At 36.2% G+C, this 23,994-nt stretch overlaps 1 protein-coding gene and 1 non-coding gene across 2 annotated transcripts in view; one reads left to right on the forward strand and one right to left on the reverse strand.

Annotated features, from left to right (window-relative positions):
* Window positions 1–23,994, forward strand: part of PTTG1IP2 (PTTG1IP family member 2) — a 59,852-nt gene that overhangs the window by 28,637 nt on the left and 7,221 nt on the right. The window lies entirely within an intron of this gene.
* Window positions 9,436–9,539, reverse strand: LOC131763135 (U6 spliceosomal RNA). Its single transcript, XR_009337534.1, has one exon. It is a non-coding gene; the product is annotated as a U6 spliceosomal RNA (small nuclear RNA).

Below are 23,994 nucleotides of genomic sequence, written 5' to 3' on the forward strand. Positions count from 1 at the left end.
TAGGTAATGATCGATATTATTAGAATCTGTGTTGATGAATATATATCAATGATAATATATTTTTAATGCTATATAGATAGTTGCAAATAAAAGAGGTAATCACTCTTAACAATGTAAGAAAAATACTAGAGGCTTTTTTAATACAGCAAAATTATGCTAGGCTTGTTTCAATACCAAATAATTTCTTCATTAAAATTCAGTAATGTTCTGATATATTAATTAATAAGTATTTTTTTTTAACCTCTCCCAGTTGGGCAAAATTCTGAAAAAGAAGGCATAAACTTATATTTGATATTTTTGTTACTTTTAGTACTTTGATATAGAACTAATATGGCTTCAGTTAAACTGGGGGTGGGAGATGTGATACCAAAAATTGTGAAGAAAATAATCGATTATCACAATGGGGGGAATAAAACTTGATTCTATATATATTTAGAAGTGTTCTCCCATGCTTGACCTAGAGGAGTGGGATAAGGAGGGTGGGAGGGAGACGCAAGAGGTAGGGGATATGGGGATATACGTGTACATATAGCTGATTCACTTTGTTGTACAGCAGAAACTAACACAACATTGGAAAGCGATTATACTCCAATAAAGATGTAAAAAGAAAAAAATTGCCAAGAAAGACACATGAAAAAAAAGCAAAAGTGAAGTGTTCTCCCATGCTATCAAGGCTGGAATAACTTGAGCTAGGAAAAACCAAATTTGTTTAAGTTGAGGTGGCTGTAACTCCAGCAAGACAGACCTTACACTTGATCAAAGATTGATTTCTATGCTAGGCAGAAAATTTGACTTTGATTAGAGAACTGAAACAGCAATGCAGAAATAAGTAATCTCTTTTGTTCCACCAAAATCTGAGAACTTCCTGTCTTTTTTCCCATGAAGTAATAAGCCTAAGCTTGCTCCTGTCTGTCTCATTCTTTGCACTTTAGCTTGTTTCCTGGTGTTTGTCCTCACTTTATTCCCTTCAACCCAGCTTTACTGAGGTATAATTGACAAATAAAATTACATATATAGGGAATTCCCTTGCGGTCCAGTGGTTAGGACTCTGCGCTTTCACTGCCAAGGGCCAAGGTTCAATCCCTTTTGGGGGAACTAAGATCCCACAGCTGGGTGAGGTGGCCAAAAAAAAAAATTATATAAAAGAGTACAGCATGATGATTGATATGCATATATATTGTGAAATGATTACCGTAATCAAGTTAATTCATAACATCCATCACCTCACATAGTGACGTGTGTATGTGCATGTGTGTGTGTGATGGGAATGCTTAAGACTACTCTTATAGCAAATTTCAAGTTAAAATACATTATTATTAAATAGTCACCATACTGTACATTATATCCACAGAATTTATTCATCTTATGACTGAAGGGTTGTATCCTTTGATGAGGATCTCCCCCCACCCATAGCCTCTGGTAACCACCATTCTACTCTGTTTCTATGAGTTTGACTTTTAATTTTTTTTAAGATTCCACATATAAGTGAGATAATACAAGATAGTATTTGTCTTTGTCTGGCTTATTTTATGTAGCATATCTTCCAGGTTTATCCATGTTATCACAAATGGCAGGATTTCCTTCTTTCTCATGACTGAATAATATTCCATTGTTATATGTACATATGTACTATATACATATAACAACATATACACATATAACATATATTGAGTACTTATAAAATTACACTTGCCAGATTTAAATATATCTTTTTCATTAGAGGGATTCATATTTCAATAGCATGCTAAGTTTCAGAATGTTAAAAATATATTCATTTTTTGTTAATACATATGGACATTTTCACAAATCTTTCAAAATATCATTAATTCATATTTTGGGGGGAGTTTCTTTTTTTTCTCCTTTCACAAAGATAAATTCCAATTTGCTTCTTTGTTCAAAACAATTCAGTATAGTCTGTGTTATCTTCTATATGTCATGTCACCACTACTAAATTGTGAAGAACAAATCATGTTTTAATTACGTAACCTGAGTATGGCTTTTGATTTTCAGTCATCCAAAAGAGGGCTTCTATAAATAAATACCAAAGGAAATAATAAAATATTAAGTCATATTTAATTTATTTTATTTTAATTTTAATAGAATGTTTCAATTAATTTCTTTATTACTGGTCCTAATTAATTCATTTTAGAATTTACCATAATTCTGTATTTACAAAAATTATTTACTGACTATTTTTTTAAACTTTTTTCTCAATCACTTATTTTATATAGTCAGATTGAATAATTATCAATATATCATAATTCCAAAATGAACAATACTATATTTATAGGATTAATGATTTTGGAGTTGTTTGGTGTTAAGTGAAATTATGAATAACCTTGTTCTCTGTGCTCTGTTTGACATTTTCCTTTCATCACCTATCAGGGAATCTAAAAAAGTAAAGTGCAACTCAGCTGGTTGTCTTTGAAGAATAATAATTTGAAATGAGAGTAAGTTGATAGTGTAGTAATGGTCTGGTGATAGCTTTCCCAGGAGACATCTTATGCAAAAATGATGGAGGTCTGCCCATCACTGCACACAGAATGCTGACATTCTTGACTTTAATAGGAAAGCATTTATCTTTTGCACCTGCTCCAGTATATGAATAGCTGTCATGTACTCCAACAAAAAGAAGAGAACTGTCACTGTGATTTAAGAAATATACATTGGTGTAAGAAAAAGCAAAATGTTTTGAGCACTTAGAATTTATTTTTCTTGCTCTATTATGCCTGGTTTCTACAGTGAATTATTTAAGTTATACTTAATAGTATTAGAATTTTCCTACTGAGTCCATCAGTATGACTTCATCATTATAGAAAGCACTTTGAATTATTAAAGAGACCCTGCGTGTGTGCTTCAGGAATAAAAGGTTGTGCATTTATGATTACTGGATTTTCAGTAGTGTGTAACAAAATGAAACACCTAGATAAAGTGTAAATGCAGTTTTTACAAGCATATCAGTAAGACGAAATTTGAGGTTTATAAAGTTAAAACTTATTCTTAAAAATTCACTGATTCAAATAAAACAAGTAAAATAATAGAGTAAAATGCATATTGAAATTGATTATTGGAAAAACAGAAGGTTCTCTTAAAGGTTTTTAGATTCCTGACAAGTTGACAATGGAACCAGAGCCTTTAAATGTGTTAAAATATTGAAATGCTACTGCTTTTCTGCACATTTTTATTTCTAAATATTACTGCTTTCCTGGGTGAAATTATGAAAGACTGTCAGATCTTTTTTACATTTATGTTTTCCCAGCAGGTGTTTCCTCCCATGGCATTTTACATGCTGATTTTTCTTCTCTTGCTGTCTTTCAATTTTAACTTTCCTTCTAAAAATACACAAGAAATTTCAAGATTATGTACACACACACACACACACACACATAGTTTGTGTGTATACATATATAAAGTATAGCTATAATTTAATCTGACTCATCTTTTAACAAACACTAAACCAAAATTAATTTTCTCCCTTGAGAATATTCACCATTTGAAGTTATTCACTTATTTCACTCCTGCTGATATTACTCAAAATGTCTTTGGACCTATTCCTTTGAAATGTCTTTAAAAACCTGCAGAACATATAAAGTACATCTTCATTTTTTATGGATGGTTGAGAGATGGCAGACGGGCATTCAGGGCCATATGTGATGAGAACAGGTAACTGATTGTTTCAGATAATCCATTTTTGGTCCAAGTCAGGGATATGCTATAGAGAACTTGTTGTGTGTTTGGGAGAGAAAAATTGAAAAGGCAGAGAGGAAAAGGAGGGGCCCAAATTGATTATGATAGGATAGCAATTTGAAAAGAAAAATTCAAAAAGATTTTAGCTGTCGTTGAAAAAAGCTTTGAATTTTCCATGGTGACTGTTTTGAAAGAATGCAAACATTTAGAAGTACTGGCAGCCCCTGAAGCACTGAGGTTTTATATGATTTTCATTTGTACTTCTGAGCTCATATCCATATTGGGATTTAAAGTAAACAGCATATAAATCAAAACTGAATCTGATTAATTCTTCCTAAGGCTCTTTCACTCATCTGGCATCAGTCTGGACAAAAGCCTTATTCTCCACCTTGTACCATCCCGTTTAGCTCTTACTGGGAAGGCAGTTTTGTGGTTTTTTAAAAAAGTTATTTATTTATTTTTTTAGGCCATGCTGCTCAGCTTACAGGATCTTCGTTCCCCAACCAGGGATCAAACCCCGGGCCCAAGGCAGTGAAATCCCGAGTCCTAACCACTGGACCACTAGGGAATTCCCACATCTTATCTTTGTTGAGTTTCTGAAAACTCTGGAGTTGTATAGATAATGCTGAATCAAGATGGCTCCAGGAAATGTCAGCTTTGAACAGAGGAAGCAAAGTAAATTTAGAAAAGAGGAAAAGAGCCTAGATTCAGAGAGAGTCTCCATTCTAACCAGAACTTTGGAAAGTTTTCACCTTAGGAAGATACAATCTGGAGAGGGATCAAAAATGAGCAATTTAATACAAGCTGCTAACTGAAATTTCATACTAATTATCGAAGTTTCTCTATGTCTTACCTCATGAGATTGAGTGGTCTGCTTGGAAGAGGAGATCAAGTTTTAGATTTAGGAAACCTAGTCCTAATTTCAGTTCTGACCCTAAAGTATTTGTGATTGTGACAAATTAAAGAAAATGGTGTTTTTCTCATTTTCTAAATTGATATTTTGAGTTAGATAAGGAATTTAAACAAGCCAGCCACAGCAAAATGAATTGTCCAAGATCATAATGGGTTTAAGACTTGGAAGGATACAGCTTGTGTCTCATAAAAAAGCTGCTTCTCTGTGAGATAATAGCTCAGATATTTTCTTTCAATTTGTCTAAAATCATGCAAGAAAGAGGTTACTGTGCTAGAAAATATGTCCCTGTCAGTGAAACTGAACAATTCTGGAGGAAAATACTTTTTCAACTGTACCACAGTAAACCAGAAAAACTCATGCTTTGTTTTAAAGTTAGGGATAAGTATGCTTTCTATTATCCTTTTAATTTGTTCAAACACTTCCACTGATTTCCAGCTCACATGTTTACTTTGTTCATCACGGTGAAAATCCCAAATCACATAAGATTATACTAAAGGCGGTCTTCTAGTCATCTGGAAATCAAATATTAAAACCTTAGGGAAACAGGTTCCATTTTTAAGAATAGTTTTGTGTCCAGTGTTTGATCCTAATAACATTTGAGACCCTACTCTGTACAGAGCATTATAGGTTATTCAGAATAATTGCAATAACAGCACTTCATATAAAAATATGACACAATGCCCCTGGACATCATTTGCTGTAGATACAGATTCTAGCTAATAGGATGTTTTCATGTTCTCTTGGATAAACTTCATGCTCTATCCCGCAGACAGAGGTTGTTTCATTTGAAAAGATAATTACAATAGAAAAAAATCAGTGGAGTATATATAAACATTAGCAATTGCCAATATTTTTTTCTAATTTTATGTATTTTTAGCCAATAATAAAGATATTTTGTTGCATATAACTCCCTTTTTTAAATTCTGAAATCTTATTGACTTGATTTTTCTTACTTGAAAATTCTTCCAAGATTTTCATAAAAAAAACAAACACAACAAATAAGGACTGTGGCTAGTCTCAGTCTTTTCACAACTGGAATGTTTTTTTTTCCTAGTCTTGCATCAACTTTTACATTGAGAAATGAGAGTTAAATCAAAATTTTTAAAACAGATACACACTACTATATACTATAAACTTGATAAACAGCAAGGATATACTGTATAGCACTGGAAACTATATTCAGGATCTTATGATAACCTATAATGGAAAAGAATCTGAAAAAGAATAGATATGTAAGTATGTATAACTGAATCACTTTGCTGTATACCTGAAACTAACACAACATTGTAAAACAACTATACCTCAATTAAAAAAAAATAGAAGGGGAAAAATGATTTTTTAAAGAGTCAATATTTGTTTTGTTTTTTACAAGAAGAGGGCAGAAAAACAAAGCATCCATAGTTCAAAATGCATAAACAAGTGTCTTTCATTCACTCCCAGTTGTCTCAAAGATGACTGGAAAATTTTCTCCAAAAGAGCCCTCAGCATTCTATAATATTACACTTTCTGATTTGTTGCACTAAGGGAAAAAGAAAGGCTAGAATTGTTTTAGGAGGAGGAACCATTTACAATGTTCTATGAAAGTGAGCCGTTTTAAGTACAGTGTTATGAGATAGTGTATTGTACTATTTCATATATACTATGTATACAACTTGATCCATACTGTATGTGTGTATGTGTAAATTTTAAACATAGCATTTTGCTAACTTTTATTAAAAAAATTTGAACCTCATATCCCTTAATCAAGAATGTAACTTTTGGGGGCTTCCCTGGTGGCGCAGTGGTTGAGAATCCGCCTGCCGATGCAGGAGACACGGGTTCGTGCCCTGGTCCGGGAAGATCCCACATGCCGCGGAGCAACTAAGCCCGTGAGCCATGGCCGCTAGGCCTGCGCGTCCGGAGCCTGTGCTCCGCAACGGGAGAGGCCACAACAGTGAGAGGCCCGCATACCGCAAAAAAAAAAAAAAAAGAATATAACTTTTACCATATTTTTTCTTTGGGAAAAATATCAACTTGAATTATTATTATTAGCTTACATAGTAACAAGAATAAAATTTTATGTAACTTTATGTTAACAAAGCATCATCATGACCTATAACCCAATGAAGGGCTATTTTTCTTCTTTCCCCATATCACTCTCCCTTTATCTCCTTCATTCTTCTCCCCCACCAGTTTTATTGTGATTTAATTGACATATAACATTGTTTTACATATACAACATAATTATTTGCTATATATATATATATATAAATGATGACCACATAGCATTAGCTAACACCTCCATTACTTCACATAGCTACAATTTTTGTTTGTTTGTTTGCTATTGAGTTGTATGGGTTCTTTATATTTTTTGAGTACTAACCCCTTATCAGATGTATGATTTGCAAATATTTTCTCCCATCCAGTAGGTTACTTTTTCATTCTCTTGATGGTTTCTTTTCCTGTGCAGAAGCTTTTAAGTCTGATGTAGTCTCACTTGTTTATTTTTGCTTTTTTTGTCTTCGTTTTGGTGTCAAATCCAAAAAGTCATTGCCAACACTGATGTCAAAGAGCTTCCTGCCTATATTTTCTTCTAGAAGTTTATGGTTCAAGTCTTTAATCCATTTTGAGTTGATTTTTGCATATGGTGTAAGATAGTGGTCCAGTTTCATTCTTTTGCCTGCAGCTGTCCAGTTTTCCCAATACCACGTATTAAAGGGACTGTCCTTTCTCCATTGTATATTCTGGCTTGTTTGTCATAAATTAATTCACCTTATGTGCATGGGTTAATTTCTGGGCTCTGTATTCTGTTTCATTGGTTTGTGTCTGTTTTTTATGCCAATACCATATGGTTTTGATTACTATAGCTTTGTAATATAATTTGAAATCAGGGTGTGTGGTGCCTCCAGCTTTGTTTTCTTTCTCAAGATTGCTTTGACTATTCAGGGTCTTTTGTGGTTCCATACAAATTTTAGGATTGTTTGTTCTACTTCTGTGAAAAATGTCATTGGAATTTTGACAGGGGTTGCACTGAATCTGTAGATTGTGTGAGTAGTATGGACATTTTAATAATATTAATTCTTCCAGTCAATGAGCACAGAATATCTTTCCACCTATTTGTGTCTTCTTAAGTTTTTTCATCTATGTCTTATAGTTTTCAGTGTATAGGTCTCTCACCTCCATTGTTAAATTTATTCCTAGGTATTTTATTCTTTTTGATGCAATTACAAATGGAATTATTTTCTTAATTTCTCTTTCTGATAGTCTATTATTATTGCATAAAAATGTAACTGATTTTTAAATATTGATTTTGAATCCTGCAACTTTACTGAATGCATTTATTAGTTCCAACAGTTTTTGGTAGAGTCTTCAGGGTTTTCTTTATATAACATCATGTCATCTGCAAATAGAGACAGTTTGTTTTATTTGGATGTCTTTTATTTCTTTTTCTTGACTAATTGCTGTGGCTAGGACTTCGAGTACTATGTTGAATAAAAGTGGCAAGAGTGGACATCCTCTTCTTGTTTCTGATCTTAGTAGAAAAGCTTTCAGTTTTTCAACATTGAGCATTTTTTTTTTTTTTTTGTCATATATGGCCTTCATTATGTTTAGGTACATTTCCTCTATACACAGTTTGTTGAGAGTTTTTAATCATGAATGGATGTTGAATTTTGTCAAATGCTTTTTCTTCATCTATTGAGATGATCATATGATTTTTACATTATTGTGGTGTATCATTTTGTTAATGTGGTGTATCACATACACCATGTTCAAGTGGGATTTATTCCAGGGGTGCATGGATGTGTCAACATCCACAACTCAAACCTTCATTTGCCTTTGTTTAGGCTACCATATGTCTCAGTTTGCCCAGGACAGTCCTACTTTATGCTGGTTGTCTTAGTGTAATTAAAAATAGAGCCCCCTCAGATAAGCACATGAAAACATGTTCGCCATCATTAGTTATTAGGAAAATGTAAATTAAAACCAAAATGAGATACCACTACACACTCACTACAATGGCTAAAATTATAAACAAGCATTGACCATACCAAATGTTGGTGTGCATGTGGACCAACTATAATTTCAAAACACTGCTATAAAGAATGTTAAATAGTCCAATCACTTTGGAAAATATTTAACAGTTTCTTAAAAACTTAAAGGCACCTACCATACCACCCAGCCATTCCACATCTAGATGTTTACATAAGAAAAATGAATGCATATGTCCATACCAAGACTTTTACATGAATGTTCATAGCAGCCTTATTTGGAATAACTCCAAAATGGAAACCCAAAGTCCAATAACAGGAGAATGGATAAACAATTACAGTATAGCTATACAATGGAATATTACTCAGAAATCCATAGGAAGAAATTTTTGATACAGACAATCTGTAAGAATTTCTATGTGAAAGAAGTCAAACAAAAAAAGACAAAGTGGGGCTTCCCTAGTGGCACAGTGGTTGAGAGTCCGCCTGCCGATGCAGGGGACATGGGTTCATGCCCCGGTCTGAGAAGATACCACATGCATGGAGTGGCTAGACCCGTGAGCCATGGCCACTGAGCCTGTGCTCCGCAATGGGAGAGGCCACAACAGTGAAAGGCCCGCGTACCAAAAAAAAAAAAAAAAGACAAAGTGGATAATTCTATTTATGTAAAATTCTATAAAATGCAAATGTGACAGCAACCAGATCTGTGGTTGCCTGAAGATAGGGAAGATGGAGGCGAAAGGAAAGATTACAAAGAGGAAACTTTGAGATGGTGACTATTTTTATTATCTTGACTGTGGCAATAGTTTCACAGGTGTATGCCAAAACTCATCAAACTGTAACTTTATTTTTTATCATCATTATTTTTTAAATATAGAACACTTCACGAACTTGTGTGTCATCCTTGCACAGGGGCCATGCTAATCTCTGTATCATTCCAATTTGAGTTTAAGTGCTGCTGAAACGAGCACAAACTATAAATTTAAATATGCACAGTTTATCGTATATCAATATACCTCAATTGGCTGTTAAAAGAAATAATGCCACCTTTCACTCTCAAAAATATTTCAGTTTGAATGTTGATAATATTTTATTTCTAAGTCTGGATTTTATAGATTCTTTTAAAGATCTTAATTGGAGTATAATTGCCTTACAATGTTGTGTTAGTTTCTGCTATATAACAAAGTGAATCAACTATATGTATATATATATCCCCATATCCCCTCCCTCTTGCACCTCCCTCCCACTCTCCCTATCCCACCCCTCTAGGTGTCATAAAAAACCTAGCTAATCTTCCTATACGATGTAGTTGCTTCCCACTAGCTTCCTATTTTACATTTGGTAGTGTATATATGTCAATGATACTCTCTCACTTCATCCCAGCTTACCCTTCCCCATCCCCATGTCCTCAAGTCCATTCTCTACGTCTGCATCTTTATTCCTTTCCTGCCCCTAGGTTTCTCAGGACTTTTTTTTTTTTTTTTTTTTAGATTCCACATATATGTGTTAACATATGGTATTTGTTTTTCTCTTTCTGACTTACCTCACTCTGTATGACAGACTCTACATCCATCCACCTCACTACAAATAGTTCAATTTCGTTTCCTTTTATGGCTAAGTAACACTCCATTGTATATATGTGCCACATCTTCTTTATCCATTCATCTGTCAATGGACACTTAGGTTGTTTCCATGTCCTGGCTATTGTAAATAGAGCTGCAATGAACATTGTGGTACATGACTTTTTTGAATTATGGTTTTCTCAGGGTATATGCCCAGTAGTGGAATGGCTGGGTCATATGGTAGCTCTATGTTTAGTCTTTTAAGGAACCTCCATTCTGTTCTCCATAGTGGCTGTATCAATTTACATTCCCACCAATGGTGCAAGAGGATTCCTTTTTCTCCACACCCTCTCCAACATTTATTGTTTGTAGATTTTTTGATGATGGCCATTCTGACTGGTGTGAGGTGATACCTCTTTGTAATTTTGATTTGTATTTCTCTAATGATTAGTGATGTTGAGCATCCTTTCATGTGTTTGTTGGCAATGTGTATATCTTCTTTGGAGAAATGTTTATTTAGGTCTTCTGCCCATTTTTGCATTGGTTTGTTTGTTTGTTTTGATATTGAGCTCCATGAGCTCTTTGTATATTTTGGAGATTAATCCTTTGTCAGTTGCTTCATTTGCACATGTTTCTTCCATTCTGAGGGTTGTCTTTTCATCTTGTTTATGGTTTCCTTTGCTGTGCAAAAGCTTTTAAGTTTCATTAGGTTCCATTTGTTTGTTTATTTTTTTATTTCCATTTCTCTAGGAGGTGGGTCAAAAATGATCTTGCTTGATTTATGTCATAGAGCATTCTGCCTATGTTTTCCTGTAAGAGTTTGATAGTGTCTGGCCTTATATTTAGGTCTTTAATCCATTTTGAATTTATTTTTATGTATGGTGTTAGCGAGTGTTCTAATTTCATTCTTTTACATGTAGCTGTCCAGTTTTCCCAGCACCACTTATTGAAGAGGCTCTCTTTTCTCCATTGTATATTCTTGCTTCCTTTATCAAAGATAAGGTGACCATATGTGCATGGGTTTATCTCTGGGCTTTCTATCCTGTTCCATTGATTTATATTTTCTCTTTTTTTTGTGGCAGTACCATACTATCTTGTTTACTGTAGCTTTGTAGTATAGTCTGAAGTCAGGGAGCCTGATTCCTCCAGATCTGTTTTTCTTTCTCAAGGTTGCTTTGGCTATTCAGGATCTTTTGTGTTTCCACACAAATTGTGAAATGTTTTGTTCTAGTTCTGTGAAAAATGCCATTGGTAGTTTGATATGGATTGCATTGAATGTGTAGATTGTTTTGGGTAGTATAGTCATTTTCACAATGTTGATTCTTCCAATCCAAGAACATGGTATATCTCTCTATCTGTTTGTATCCTCTTTAATTTCTTTCAACAGTGTCCTATAGTTTTCTGCATACATGTCTTTTGTCTCCTTAGGTAGGTTTATTCCTAAGTATTTTATTCTTTTAGTTGCAATGGTAAATGGGAGTGTTTCCTTAATTTCTCTTTCAGATTTTTCATCATTAGTGTATAGGAATGCATGACATTTCTGTACATTAATTTTGTATCCTGCTACTTTACCAAATTCATTGATTAGCTCTAGTAGTTTTCTGGAAGCATCTTTAGGATTCTATACGTGTAGCACCATGTCATCTGAAAACAGTGACAGTTTTACTTCTTTTCCAATTTGGATTCCTTTTATTTCTTTTTCTTCTCTGATTGCTGTGGCTAAAACTTCCAAAACTATGTTGAATAATTGTGGTGAGAGTGGGCAACCTTGTCTTGTTCCTGATCTTAGAGGAAATGGTTTCAGCTTTTCACGATTGAGAATAATATTGGCATTGGGTTTGTCTTATATGACCTTTATTATGTTGAGGTAACTTCCCTCTATGCCTACTTCAGGAGAGTTTTTATCATAAATGGGTGTTGAATTTTGTTGAAAGCTTTTTCTGCATCTATTGAGATTATCATATGGTTTTTATCCTTCAATTTGTTAATATGGTGTATCACATTGACTGATTTGTGTATATTGAAGAATCCTTGCATCCCTGGGATTAATCCCACTTGATCAGGGTGTATGATCCTTTTAATGTGTTGTTGGATTCTGTTTGCTAGTATTTTGTTGAGGATTTTTGCATCTATGATCATCAGTGATATTGGCCTATAGTTTTCTTTTTTAGTGACATCTTTGTCTGCTTTTGGTATCAGGGTGATGGTGGCCTCATAGAATGAGTTTGGGAGTGTTCCTCCCTCTGCTATCTTTTGGAAGAGTTTGAGAAGGATAAGTGTTAACTCTTCTCTAAATGTTTGATAGAATTCGCCTGTGAAGCCATCTGGTCCTGGACTTTTGTTTGTTGGAAGATTTTTAATCACTGTTTCAATTTCAGTGCTTGTGATTGGTCTGTTTATATTTTCTATTTCTTCCTGGTTCAGTCTTGGAATATTGTGCTTTTCTAAGAATTTGTCCATTTCTTCCAGGTTGTCCATTTTATTGGCATATAGTCACTTGTAGTGATCTCTCATGAGCCTTTGTATTTCTGTAGTGTCAGTTGTTACTTCTCCTTTTTCATTTCTAATTCTGTTGATTTCAGTCTTCTCCCTTTTTTTCTTGATGAGTCTGGCTAATAGTTTATCAATTTTGTTTACCTTCTCAAAGAACCAGCTTTTGGTTTTATTGATCTTTGCTATTGTTTCCTTCATTTCTTTTTCATTTTTTTTCTTTTTTTAAAACATCCTTATTGGAGTATAATTTCTTCTTAATGTTGTGTTAGTTTCTGCTGTATAACAAAGTGAATCAGCTGTATACATATACATATCTATATATGTATATATATACATATATATACATATATGTATATGTATACATATATCCCCATATCCCTACCCTCTTGCATCTCCTTCCCACCCTCCCTATTCCACCCCTCTAGGTTGTCACAAAGCACTGAGCCTATCTCCCTGTGCTCTGCAGCTGCTTCCCACTAGCTGTCTATTTTACATTGGTAGTGTATATATGTCAATGCTACTCTCTCACTTTGTCCCAGCTTACCCTCCCCCCTCCCCATGTCCTCAAATTTCATTTATTTCTGATCTGATCTTTATGATTTCTTTTCTTCTGCTAACTTTGGGGTTTTTTTGTTCTTCTTTCCCTTATTGCTTTAGGTGTAAGGTTAGGTTGTTTATTTGAGATTTTTCTTGTTTCTTGAGGTAGGATTGTATTGCTGTAAACTTCCCTCTTAGAACTTCTTTTGCTGCATTCCATAGGTTTTGTGTCATCGTGTTTTCATTGTCATTTGTTTCTAGGTATTTTTTGATTTCCTCTTTGATTTCTTCAGTGATCTCTTGGTTATTTAGTAGCATATTGTTTAGCCTCCGTGTGTTTGTATTTCTTACAGTATTTTTTCCCTGTAATCGATATCTAGTCTTATAGCATTGTGGTTGGAAAAGATACTTGATAGGATTTCAGTTTTCTTAAATTTACCAACGCTTGATTTGTGACCCAAGATATGATCTATCCTGGAGAATGTTTCATGAACACTTAAGAAGAAAGTGTATTCTGTTGTTTTTGGATGGGATGTCCTATAAATATCAATTAAGTCCATCTTGTTTAATATGTAATTTAAAGCTTGTGTTTCCTTATTTATTTTCAGTTTGGATGATCTGTCCATTGGTGAAAGTGGGGTGTTAAAGTCCCCTACTATGATTGTGTTACTGTCGATTTCCCCTTTTATGGCTGTTGGCATTAGCCTCATGTATTGAGGTGCTCCTATGTTGGGTGCATAAATATTTACAATTGTTATATCTTCTTGGGTCGATCCCTTGATCATTATGTAGTGTCCTTCTTTGTCTCTTGTAATAGTCTTTATTTTAAGTCTATTTTGTCTGACATGAGAATTGCTACTCCAGCCCTCTTTTGATTTCCATTTGCATGGAATATCTTTTTCCATCCCCTCACTTTCAGTCTGTGTCCCTAGCTCTGAAGTGGGTCTCTTGTAGACAGCGTATATACGGGTCTTGTTTTTGTATCCATTCAGCCAGTCTATGTCTTTTGGTTGGAACATTTAATCTATTTACATTTAAGGTAATTATTGATATGTATGTTCCTATTACCATTTTCTTAATTGTTTTGGGTTTGTTTTTGTAGGTCTTTTCCTTCTGTTGTGTTTCCTGCCTAGAAAAGTTCCTTTAGCATTTGCTGTGAAGCTGGTTTGGTGATGCTGAATTCTCTTAACTTTTGCTTGTCTGTAAAGGTTTTAATTTCTCTGTCAAATCTGAATGAGATCCTTGCTGGATAGAGTAATCTTGGTTGTAGGTTTTTACCTTTCATCACTTTAAATATGTCATGACACTCCCTTCTGGCTTGCAGAGTTTCTGCTGAAAGATCAGCTGTTAGCCTTATGAGGATTCCCTTGTATGTTATTTGTTGCCTTTCCCTTGCTGCTTTTAATATTTTTTCTTTGTGCTTAATTTTTGATAGTTTGATTAATATGTGTCTTGGTGTGTTTCTCCTTGGATTTATCCTGTATGGGACTCTCTGTGCTTCCTGGACTTGATTGACTATTTCCTTTCCCATGTTAGGGAAGTTTTCAACTATAATCTCTTCAAATTCTCTCAGACCCCCCCTTTTTTTTTAAATAGTACATGTTTATTCACACATTAAGCTAAGAAAAATTCTTACATGAAATAACTTACACCGCTCACCTTCTCCTTAGATTCTTTTTTTTTTTAACATATTTATTGTAGTATAATTTCTTCACAATGGTGTGTTAGCTTCTGCTTTATAACAAAGTGAATCATCTATACATATACATATATCTGCATATCCCCTCCCTCTTGCATCTCCTTCCCCCACTCCCTATCCCACCCCTCTAGGTGGTCACAAAGCACTGAGCTGATCTCCCTGTGCTATGCGGCTGCTTCCCACTAGCTATCTCTTTTACATTTGGTAGTATATATAAGTCCATGCCACTCTCTCACTTTGTCCCAGCTTACCCTTCCCCCACCCTGTGTCCTCAAGTCCATTCTCTATGTCAGACCCTTTTTCTCTTCTTCTTCTGGGACCCCTATAATTCGAATATTGGCACGTTTAATGTTGTCCCAGAGGTCTCTGAGACTGTCCTCAATTTTTTCATTCTTTTTTTTTATTCTGCTCTGTGGTAGTTATTTCCACTCTTTTATCTTCCAGGTCACTTATCCATTCTTCTGCCTCAGTTACTCTGCTATTGGTTCCTTCTAGAGAATTTTAAATTTCATTTATTGTGTAGTTCATCATTGTTTGCTTGCATTTAGTTCTTCAAGGTCCTTTTTAAATGTTTCTTGTATTTTCTCCATTCTATTTCCAATATTTTAGATCATCTTTATTATCATTACTCTAAGTTCTTTTTCAGGTAGACTGCCTATTTCTCCTTCATTTGTTTCATCTCGTGAGTTTTTACCTTGCTCCTTTATCTGTTGCATATTTCTCTGTCATCTCATTTTCTTTAACTTACTGTGTTTGGGGTCTCCTTTTCTCAGGTTACAGGTTCGTAGTTCCTTTTGTTTTTGATGTCTGCCCCCAGTGGGTGAGGTTGGTTTAGTGGCTTGTGTAGGCTTCCTGGTGGAGGGGACTGGTGCCTGTGTTCTGGTGGGTGGGGCTGGATCTTGTCTTTCTGGTGGGCAGGTCCACATCTGATGGTGTGTTTTGTGGTGTCTTTGAACTTAGTATGATTTTAGGCAGCCTCTCTGCTAGTGGGTGGGGTTGTGTTCCTGTCTTCCTAGTTATTTGGCACAGGGTGTCCAGCACTGGAGTTTGCTGGCCATTGGGTGGAGCTGGGTCTTAGTGTTGAGATGCAGATCTTTGGGAGAGCTCTCACTGATTGATATTATGTGGGGCCGGAAGGTCTCTGGTGGTCCAGTGTCCTGAACTCAGGTCTCCCCCCTCAGAGGCTCAGACCTGATACTAGGCCAGAGCACCAAGACCCTGTCAGCCACATGACTTTAAACTTCCTTCCTTGTGAGCCCCCAGAGGCGAAGTTGATTTGCCAACCAAGTTCCCACTTCTCCATTCTCTGGCCATTGACTCAGGCGTGTGCTGTTAGTATCTCAGCCTATGTTTCCTTGATGGCAGTGGGAATCCAACAGGGAAAGAACTTTCCCTGCTGAGGCAGGGGGCTTTGGCTGGGCTAGGACCCAAGGGGAGGTGTCCATACAACCAATTCAGGAATGCCACCTCTCACCGTGGCTCTTTGCCCTTCTCTCCTCCTTCCCCTCCAATTTTATAGATTTTAAATCTGGTTATTGGTTTCATAGATTTATTCAGTTTTTGAAAATCCATTTATGATATGTATACTTTTCTGTGTTTATGTTAAACTTCAACCAAAACTTCCCCGCAAAGGACCTGAAAGTATTTCTGAGGGCAACATGCAGAAAGTGTCCCAGTTGGACAATAAATTATAGGCTGACCCTATTCTTTGTATTTTTATTTTTTCTACTTTAGAGAAAAGAGAACTAAGATTTAGAAACACCTTGTAAAAAGCCACAAACATAGTAAATATTTCAGTGGAGACTTCAGATAGGTTTTTCTTTCCTGAAAAATCTAGGTACTCTCCTATGCTTTTCCACCCAGTGAACGAACTGTCTTATCTTTAACAAAGGTTTGTTATGTTAAAAAATAACAAGCCTAGGTCTTCCCTGGTGGTGCAGTGGTTGGGAGTCTGCCTGCCGATGCAGGGGACACGGGTTCATGCCCCGGTCCGGGAAGATCCCACATGCCGCAGAGCGGCTGGGCCCATGAGCCATGGCCACTGAGCCTGCACATCCGGAGCCTCTGCTCCGCAACGGGAGAGGCCACAACAGTGAGAGGCCCGCGTACCGCAAAAAAAAAACAAAAACATAAAACAATCCTTATTCCTTTATAGTCATCCCTTATACATTTATATCATAATTCATGATGATTACATTAAATTCCTTTAGAGCTAAAGAATAATATTCATTTCAATATTTATAGCAAATTTTGGAAAACAAAGCAACTGACCCCTTCTCAGTTAGTACAGTGGTACCAATATGGTCTTCAGGAAAAAGAACTGTAATAAAAAATATTTTAAGGAAACAAAAGACCTCCCACTAGTGGAGAATGTAATTCTGATCATAGGATGAAATGACCAGTAGAGAAAATAATATATTCATCAGCCTTTTGAGATACAGTGAACACTTAAGAAAAAACTCCATGCATTGATGTGGATTTTTATGTATTTTGGTGGTAGCAACTCAGTGTAAATCTTTTCTCTTGGAAGATCTTTGATTACCCTGGTTAAAAAAAAAAAGGAAAAAGGAGCAAGTCTTTGATGTTAAATAGCAATTTAGTTTAGAAATTGATTAATATGATAAAATAATTAAACTGACTTAAGGAATATGGCTTATAGCATTTTAATATACACTCCCCAGGGGCTTCCCTCGTGGCGCAGTGGTTGAGAGTCCGCCTGCCAATGCAGGGGACGTGGGTTCGTGCCCCGGTCCGGGAAGATCCCACATGCCGCGGAGCGGCTGGGCCCGTGAGCCATGGCCGCTGGGCCTGCGCGTCCGGAGCCTGTGCTCCGCAAGGGGAGAGGCCACAGCAGTGAGAGTCCCGTGTACCGCAAAAAAAAAAAAAAAAAAAAAAAAAAAAAAAAATATATATATATATATATATATACACTCCCCAAAGATTGTTATATTAGTATGATGCTTTGCATACAGTAGGCCCTCAAAGTGGAGTAGACTAATTTTAGTTCATAGCCAGTTTAAGGAAAGGATAGGGAAGGAGAAAGTGGTAAGGCAGACAGGAAAGAGGAGGGAAAATTTAGATTCAGTAGAGCAAGAGACAGCAGAGAAATGCTCTGTAGTTTCTAAAATAAATCATTTCCAGTGATCTCTAGCTGTTACTTGAGCCTTTGGGCTCCTAATTATAGAAGATTTTATTGATTGCCTATTCAATATCTATTTCTCTACACACATGTGCTAAAACCATGACTATGATTTTGTTCAATTAGCCACTCTCCTCCATGTGGACACATACTAGTGAGAGGCTGGCCCTATTCCAGCCCCAGAAGGTAAATCCTAATTGCTCTATGGCATTCTCATTTTACTTGCCATTGTTTTAGAAAGGACACATGACCCAGTCAGAAATGAGAAATCTGCTAGAAGCCTCTAGGAAAGGCTTTCTTACCCTTAAGCAAGACACAAGAAGGATGGCTTCCTCATCTTTAGTTGGGCAATATTATATCTAGGTGTGATTCCAAGAGCTGCTTCAGCTACTTTCCTATCATGAGATAAGCATGTGGAAAAAGTTGATACCTTGAAAGAGGCAGAACTGAAAACTGGAAATTACCTAGTTCCTTAAGTGATGTCATTAAGCCACTAATTTACCCATGCTTGGGGTTGCTACTAACCAGCCAAGTGATGTAGGCCTGAGTTTCCTCAACTATAAAATGAGAAAGATGATTTTTTCATTTGATCCATCTGGGACCCTTCAGCTCTATCATTATTCCATGCTTCTTGTAATCCATAAACCATGGCAGTGAAGTTACTGAGCACTTCTTACTGGTGAAAATATATAACCTGGCAAATGAAAACATCAGTGAGTTCTAATATAATTTTCAGTGTAATTTCTAGGAACACGAGTTTTAAAAGTTGCCTAGGGCCAAGCTGTTAAAAGATTTCCAGGCATTTCAAATATCAAAAGCTGATATGTGCCCAGTGTTGATATAATGTGAGAAATAATTGGTAAGAAACTTGAGTAAGTGCCGAGTAGCAGAATCTAGACTGGGACTCCCAACATTCCAGGACCAGTCTATCTCTTTTGCTTTCTGTGGTGTTGCTGTTACTACCTGACTGTTAACTTACATCCAGTGTTTCAAAGCCATTTACTCTTTGTTAATGATGTTTCAGAATTGCCTGACCTTGCAATAATTTATTTATTGTCAAGACAATAAAAAAGGAAAAATGATTCTTGCATCAAATGGGGTTTTAAGCTAACTGATCTCCAGGGCCTTGAGTTCCTGAGAAGTAAATATTTTCTCCCAATAGAATTTTTTCTGTTTTCACAAACAACTTTTAATGTTTCCCAGTTATTGATAGAAAAGGAAGTCTTTTAGTCTTGATCCATCTTAAGCCACTCTTATGTGTAGACAAAGAAGTGGTTGATTTTCAGGTATCTTGGGATGTTCCCATTATCCAGTACCTGCGTTTGAAATGCCTGTGTTAAGGCAAATATTTTTCTAGGTTGAAATTTCTATGAGTCAATATGATATGAATTAGGACATTAGTAAAGGCTACCTTACTTCCATATAAATCATATATGTGATGAGTCCCTATAATATATGAGGTACTATGCTTTTATTTCATGCAACATTTAAAATGTTATAACCAGAAAATTAAGCCAATAGAAATGGAAACATCGTTAGAAACCCTGGACAAAGAAAGCAAGTGATAGGGAAGGGGTTGGGAGTAAATCCTGCAATTTGTGGCTTAAATTAAGTTGTGCTTTAGTTCCCCATCTATGTAATGATAGTAAATTGAATATATTTGATTAGTAATAAAAACCACCTGTTTATAAAGGGCTTAGAACTTTATGAATTATGGCAGGGCAAACATAAATATGATTTGGGGATCTTAAAGCTAATAATATTCTCATCTAATGCTTTTTTAAAAAGTGTATAAACTCTGTTTTGGTCTTAATGGTTCTAACATTGCAAATATCACACTCAAGAGACCAGCTTTTCTTTGAATAGTTTTCTCTCTGGAAGTAATGTTAGGGAAAGCCAGCCTGGTTTCACTTCCCTGCCTCATCTCCTTTCCTTTGTCTTTTCCACAGATGCCCTCTATTCATAGGCACAGTTTCACCCATTTCTGTCCAATCATAGGTTCCTCAGACTATCTGCAAACTTTTCAAAATAACTTATCGTACCAGATCTGGATCCCTGGGCTGTTCTGACAAACCTAGAGTCTCTGGTGTGCCTTGGATGCCTAGGCACTCCTTATCTAGAGCTTTCTTTCTCCCCTTCCTGCTTCTCCATGTGTGCAGGGTCTGCCTCAGTTGCCCTGTCTGCCTTCTCACCTTCCTTACCTAATAATGATGGCCCTCCTCCTAGGATCAAACAGTTCCTGCCAGGCCATCCTGTAGAACAAGTCATCAATATCTTACAACTGAGAACCAGATAAAATTTCCCAGTATCATGGCTGGCCTTCTAGCTTAAACACCCATTCCTCCTTCTAGCGACAGTTCCAACTTTTCTTGGGATTCAGCCTTCCCCCATTTTAGTTCAAGTAGACTGGGTGGGCATTTGTTCTAAGCCCTAGGGATGGAGTTTGGGACCCAAGATATCCTGTTTCCACAGTGATTGGTCCAAAGGTGGGAATGTGACCTAAAATGACCCAAGCAGAAAAAATGTCAGGACTTCCTCTGGAAGTTGTAGGATAGTTGTTCCCTCTTCTTTGGTTAAACTTAAACCTGTAAGATTGTAACCTAATCAGATTTGACTTTAAAATTTTAGCTCACAGAGCAAGGAAACAAACGGAGGCCTGTGTTCTAAACATAGAACCATATGCTTAAAAATGTAAAAATTATAAAATCCAATACAATGTTATATACAAATTGTTCTTTTCTCCTACCTGGACAAATATACTTTCATAATGACCCAGAAGGCAATGTTCAAATTCTCAGACTCTTCAGATTTCTGCTCTGGAACATGGCTGGATGAAGAGATCACACACATTTTGGCCCAGTTCCTTCTCTTCTCACTCCAGCCTCAATTCTCTGCCAGAAGGTGACTCATAAGATATGTATGAACACCCCAGCCTGCTCATCTAAATTCCATACACATCATCTGCAAACAGCTCACTCTTGGGCCCAAAGGTATGCAGATTGTCAGTTTAGTTCACCTTCAGGGGGATGGGCTAAAAGGAGAGGTCCACTGAGGGCTGAGAACTAGCTTGGAGATTTTTGGCAGGGAATCCTTTGGTCTGTGGTATCCAGAGTGTGATCTAGAGGGATGTGAGAGGGTTCTGGGGGAGTATGTGCCTTTGGCTTCTGAGGCTCTTTGCCCCATGGGGAGGGGCATGGCTGAAGGAGAGCCAGAGAAGAACTCCCTATAGTACAGGGTCGACGGGAGGATCCCTTTTATCTGGATTGTAGGATGGCACCACTTCAGACAACTATCTCACGACCATGAGGGTAGGACCTGTCTTAGAATAAATCCAACACATCAGAGAAGAACCAAGCCAAGCCAAGAGATAGAGAGAACTGGGTTATGGTTACATCATGTAAGTTTCCACATAAGCCACACCTACAGCCACCACTCTCCTGGGACTGTCCGGTTTTATGAGCTAATTCATTTGGGTTTTGCTCAAGCCAATTTGGGCTGAGGTTTCTGTCACTTGCTGACTGAAAGAATCATGTCTGGTAGGCTTCTTGATGGTATTCTGTGAATGACTCATGTCTGGGCCGCTCTGCTTCCTAAGGATGTGGATTAGCCTCCCCATCTCCCTCCCCTGCATCCTGGTAGGGAGGGATCCTATGTCAGTGTAAATTCTCTTCTTTGTCAGCCCTATTTTACCTAGGTACCAACCTGCCTCATATCTGCATCCTCCTAGTTTCCAAGGAGAAGGAGCTATAAACTGCCAAACAATAATCCATTCATGAAATTATTGCTAAATTTATAACACCCAACAGTTGGGCCAATTGCAAATATGCTACAGTGTGATAAATGTCAGAGAAAGACTCAAACAATTTAATGAACTCTGTATTCTTGAAAGCATCAGTTCTTCATCATCAGCTTCTTCAGTAAGGACAGTCTAAACATGTGGGAAGGAAATACTCCTACTTTGAAAACTGGTTCTTCTGTTTGTGTCAAAATTTAAGATGTATATATGTGTACAAAGAGCTTTGTTTCTCATTTCCCATCTCCAATGGCCTGTCTGATTTTAGTACCAATTAAGAAGGTTCAGCTCAGAATTCTAGTCCCCTAGCAGAGACTCTAAACCCCAGAAACTAACTTATTAAGGTCATATGGAACACTACATGAGAATAGAGCTTTATCAATTTCAATGACTAATCACTATGTTCCCTACAAAATCGTGCCCTAATGAAGTGTGTGGGTTTTTTTTAAAGGTAAAATGCCTTTATTGTTTGAAGCATAAAAGAAGTGTAAACAAATTGGTATGATATTTCATTAGTCTTCTCGGTGACGTTATAAAAATACAGTGCCACTTAGTCTTTTAAACTCTTGAAACTGTCCAAAAGTTCATATTTAGCATTACATAAAAGACACTTAAAACACACACTGAGATGATTTAAAAAACAAAACAAAACCACCTCATAAATACAATTGAAATTGCCTTGGGAAAAAGTTCTAAATATAGACTCCTTAGTGAAGTCTAAATAGGACTTCACTTTTTCTTTTCCAAAACATAGGATTTTCCTCATGTTTTGCCTACAGGCATCATAAATGTAGACTGCCTTCTCCTACCTTCTGTTCTTGATATCGGGTAACAGAAATGCAAGCTAAATTCATTTTTCTTCTATTTAATCTCTTATTTGGTTTAAGATAAAATTCTTAATTTGTAAGCAAGATCGTTTAGAATGCCTGGCTCATTTCATCTTATTTCAAATCATAATTCATTAAGAAAATAAGAAGACGATGTGACTTTTTTTAAAGTATTTATATTCAGCTACCGAAAGTGTGTGATTTTTCTAATCAAGAAAAATGTCAAGGATGAGAAGTCAAGTAGATTTTTTTAAGTGAATATGATAACATATATTGGCCTGAAAACAATTCATCCCCAGTTCTCCAAGAAAAAATTTCCCCTGCTCCTGTAGATGGAAGGTATGTCTGCTCTATTTATATAACATGCCTCACCATTACCACTTTCACCTGTGGCCACAGAGAGCAAGAGAGAAGGAAGAGGATAGGAGTGGGAATAAAGCTGAATAAAGGAACAGAGATGAGAGACCAAGAGGGCCCAGAGAAAGAGACACACACATAAAGTAAGAGTGATGGCCAAAGATCTTGACTACTTTCCAGTTCCTGGTTCCACTCTCACCTGAGGCCACCTTCAGTTTCTGCCTGCTGGTTCTGAGAGACTCCCCGTAACTTTTGAGTAAAATATGTTTCTTGTTTACTCTTTAGGTTTTTACTACTTTAAATGAAAGTTCTTAACAAACACATACTTTATAAAAGTTTGTCTTCTAACTTGAGTGCAGTCATAGATTTTTAGCTCATTAAACTCTAAAGAAAATCTTAAGAGTAACTTTTTTTGGTCTGAGCACATCTTGAAATTCTGCTATTACTGTCACTTGAATAAGAATTTGCTCTTCAGCTACATAAGAAATTTCTATTTAAAGCAGTCATTTTTACTGTGGATAATGTGAGTGGTGCAATTTGCAATGTTCTTGGGGATTTTAAAATACAGAACGATCTTTCCTCTGAATTTCTTAGCAGTAATTAGATTTCTAGTCAATTGCTAAGTCCATATGACTCAAATCGTCAGCAAACTTGAAAATATTGAACTTTACCTTTTAGCTTTAATGGTCTCTTTTTACTTTAAGTGATTCTAGCACACATTGAAGTTATCCTTGAGTAAAAGAAGAAAAACATTTTATATCTGACTATTTTTTTCTAACCTTGATTAATCCCCCAGGTCTTCTTTTATTAAAAAAATGAAACAAAACAAAACAAAACTTTTATAAAAACTTCCCTAGCATTTAAACCTTTGTATTAGTTGTCTGGGGCTACCATAACAAAGGACCACAGATGGGATGGCTTAAACAACAGAAATTTATTTTCTCACAATTCTGGAGGCTAGAAGTCTGAAATCAAGGTGTCAGTGGGGTTGGTTTCTTCTGAGGCTTCTCTCCTTGACT

Source organism: Kogia breviceps, chromosome 9, assembly GCF_026419965.1.
Source record: "Kogia breviceps isolate mKogBre1 chromosome 9, mKogBre1 haplotype 1, whole genome shotgun sequence".
NCBI lineage: Eukaryota > Metazoa > Chordata > Mammalia > Artiodactyla > Physeteridae > Kogia > Kogia breviceps.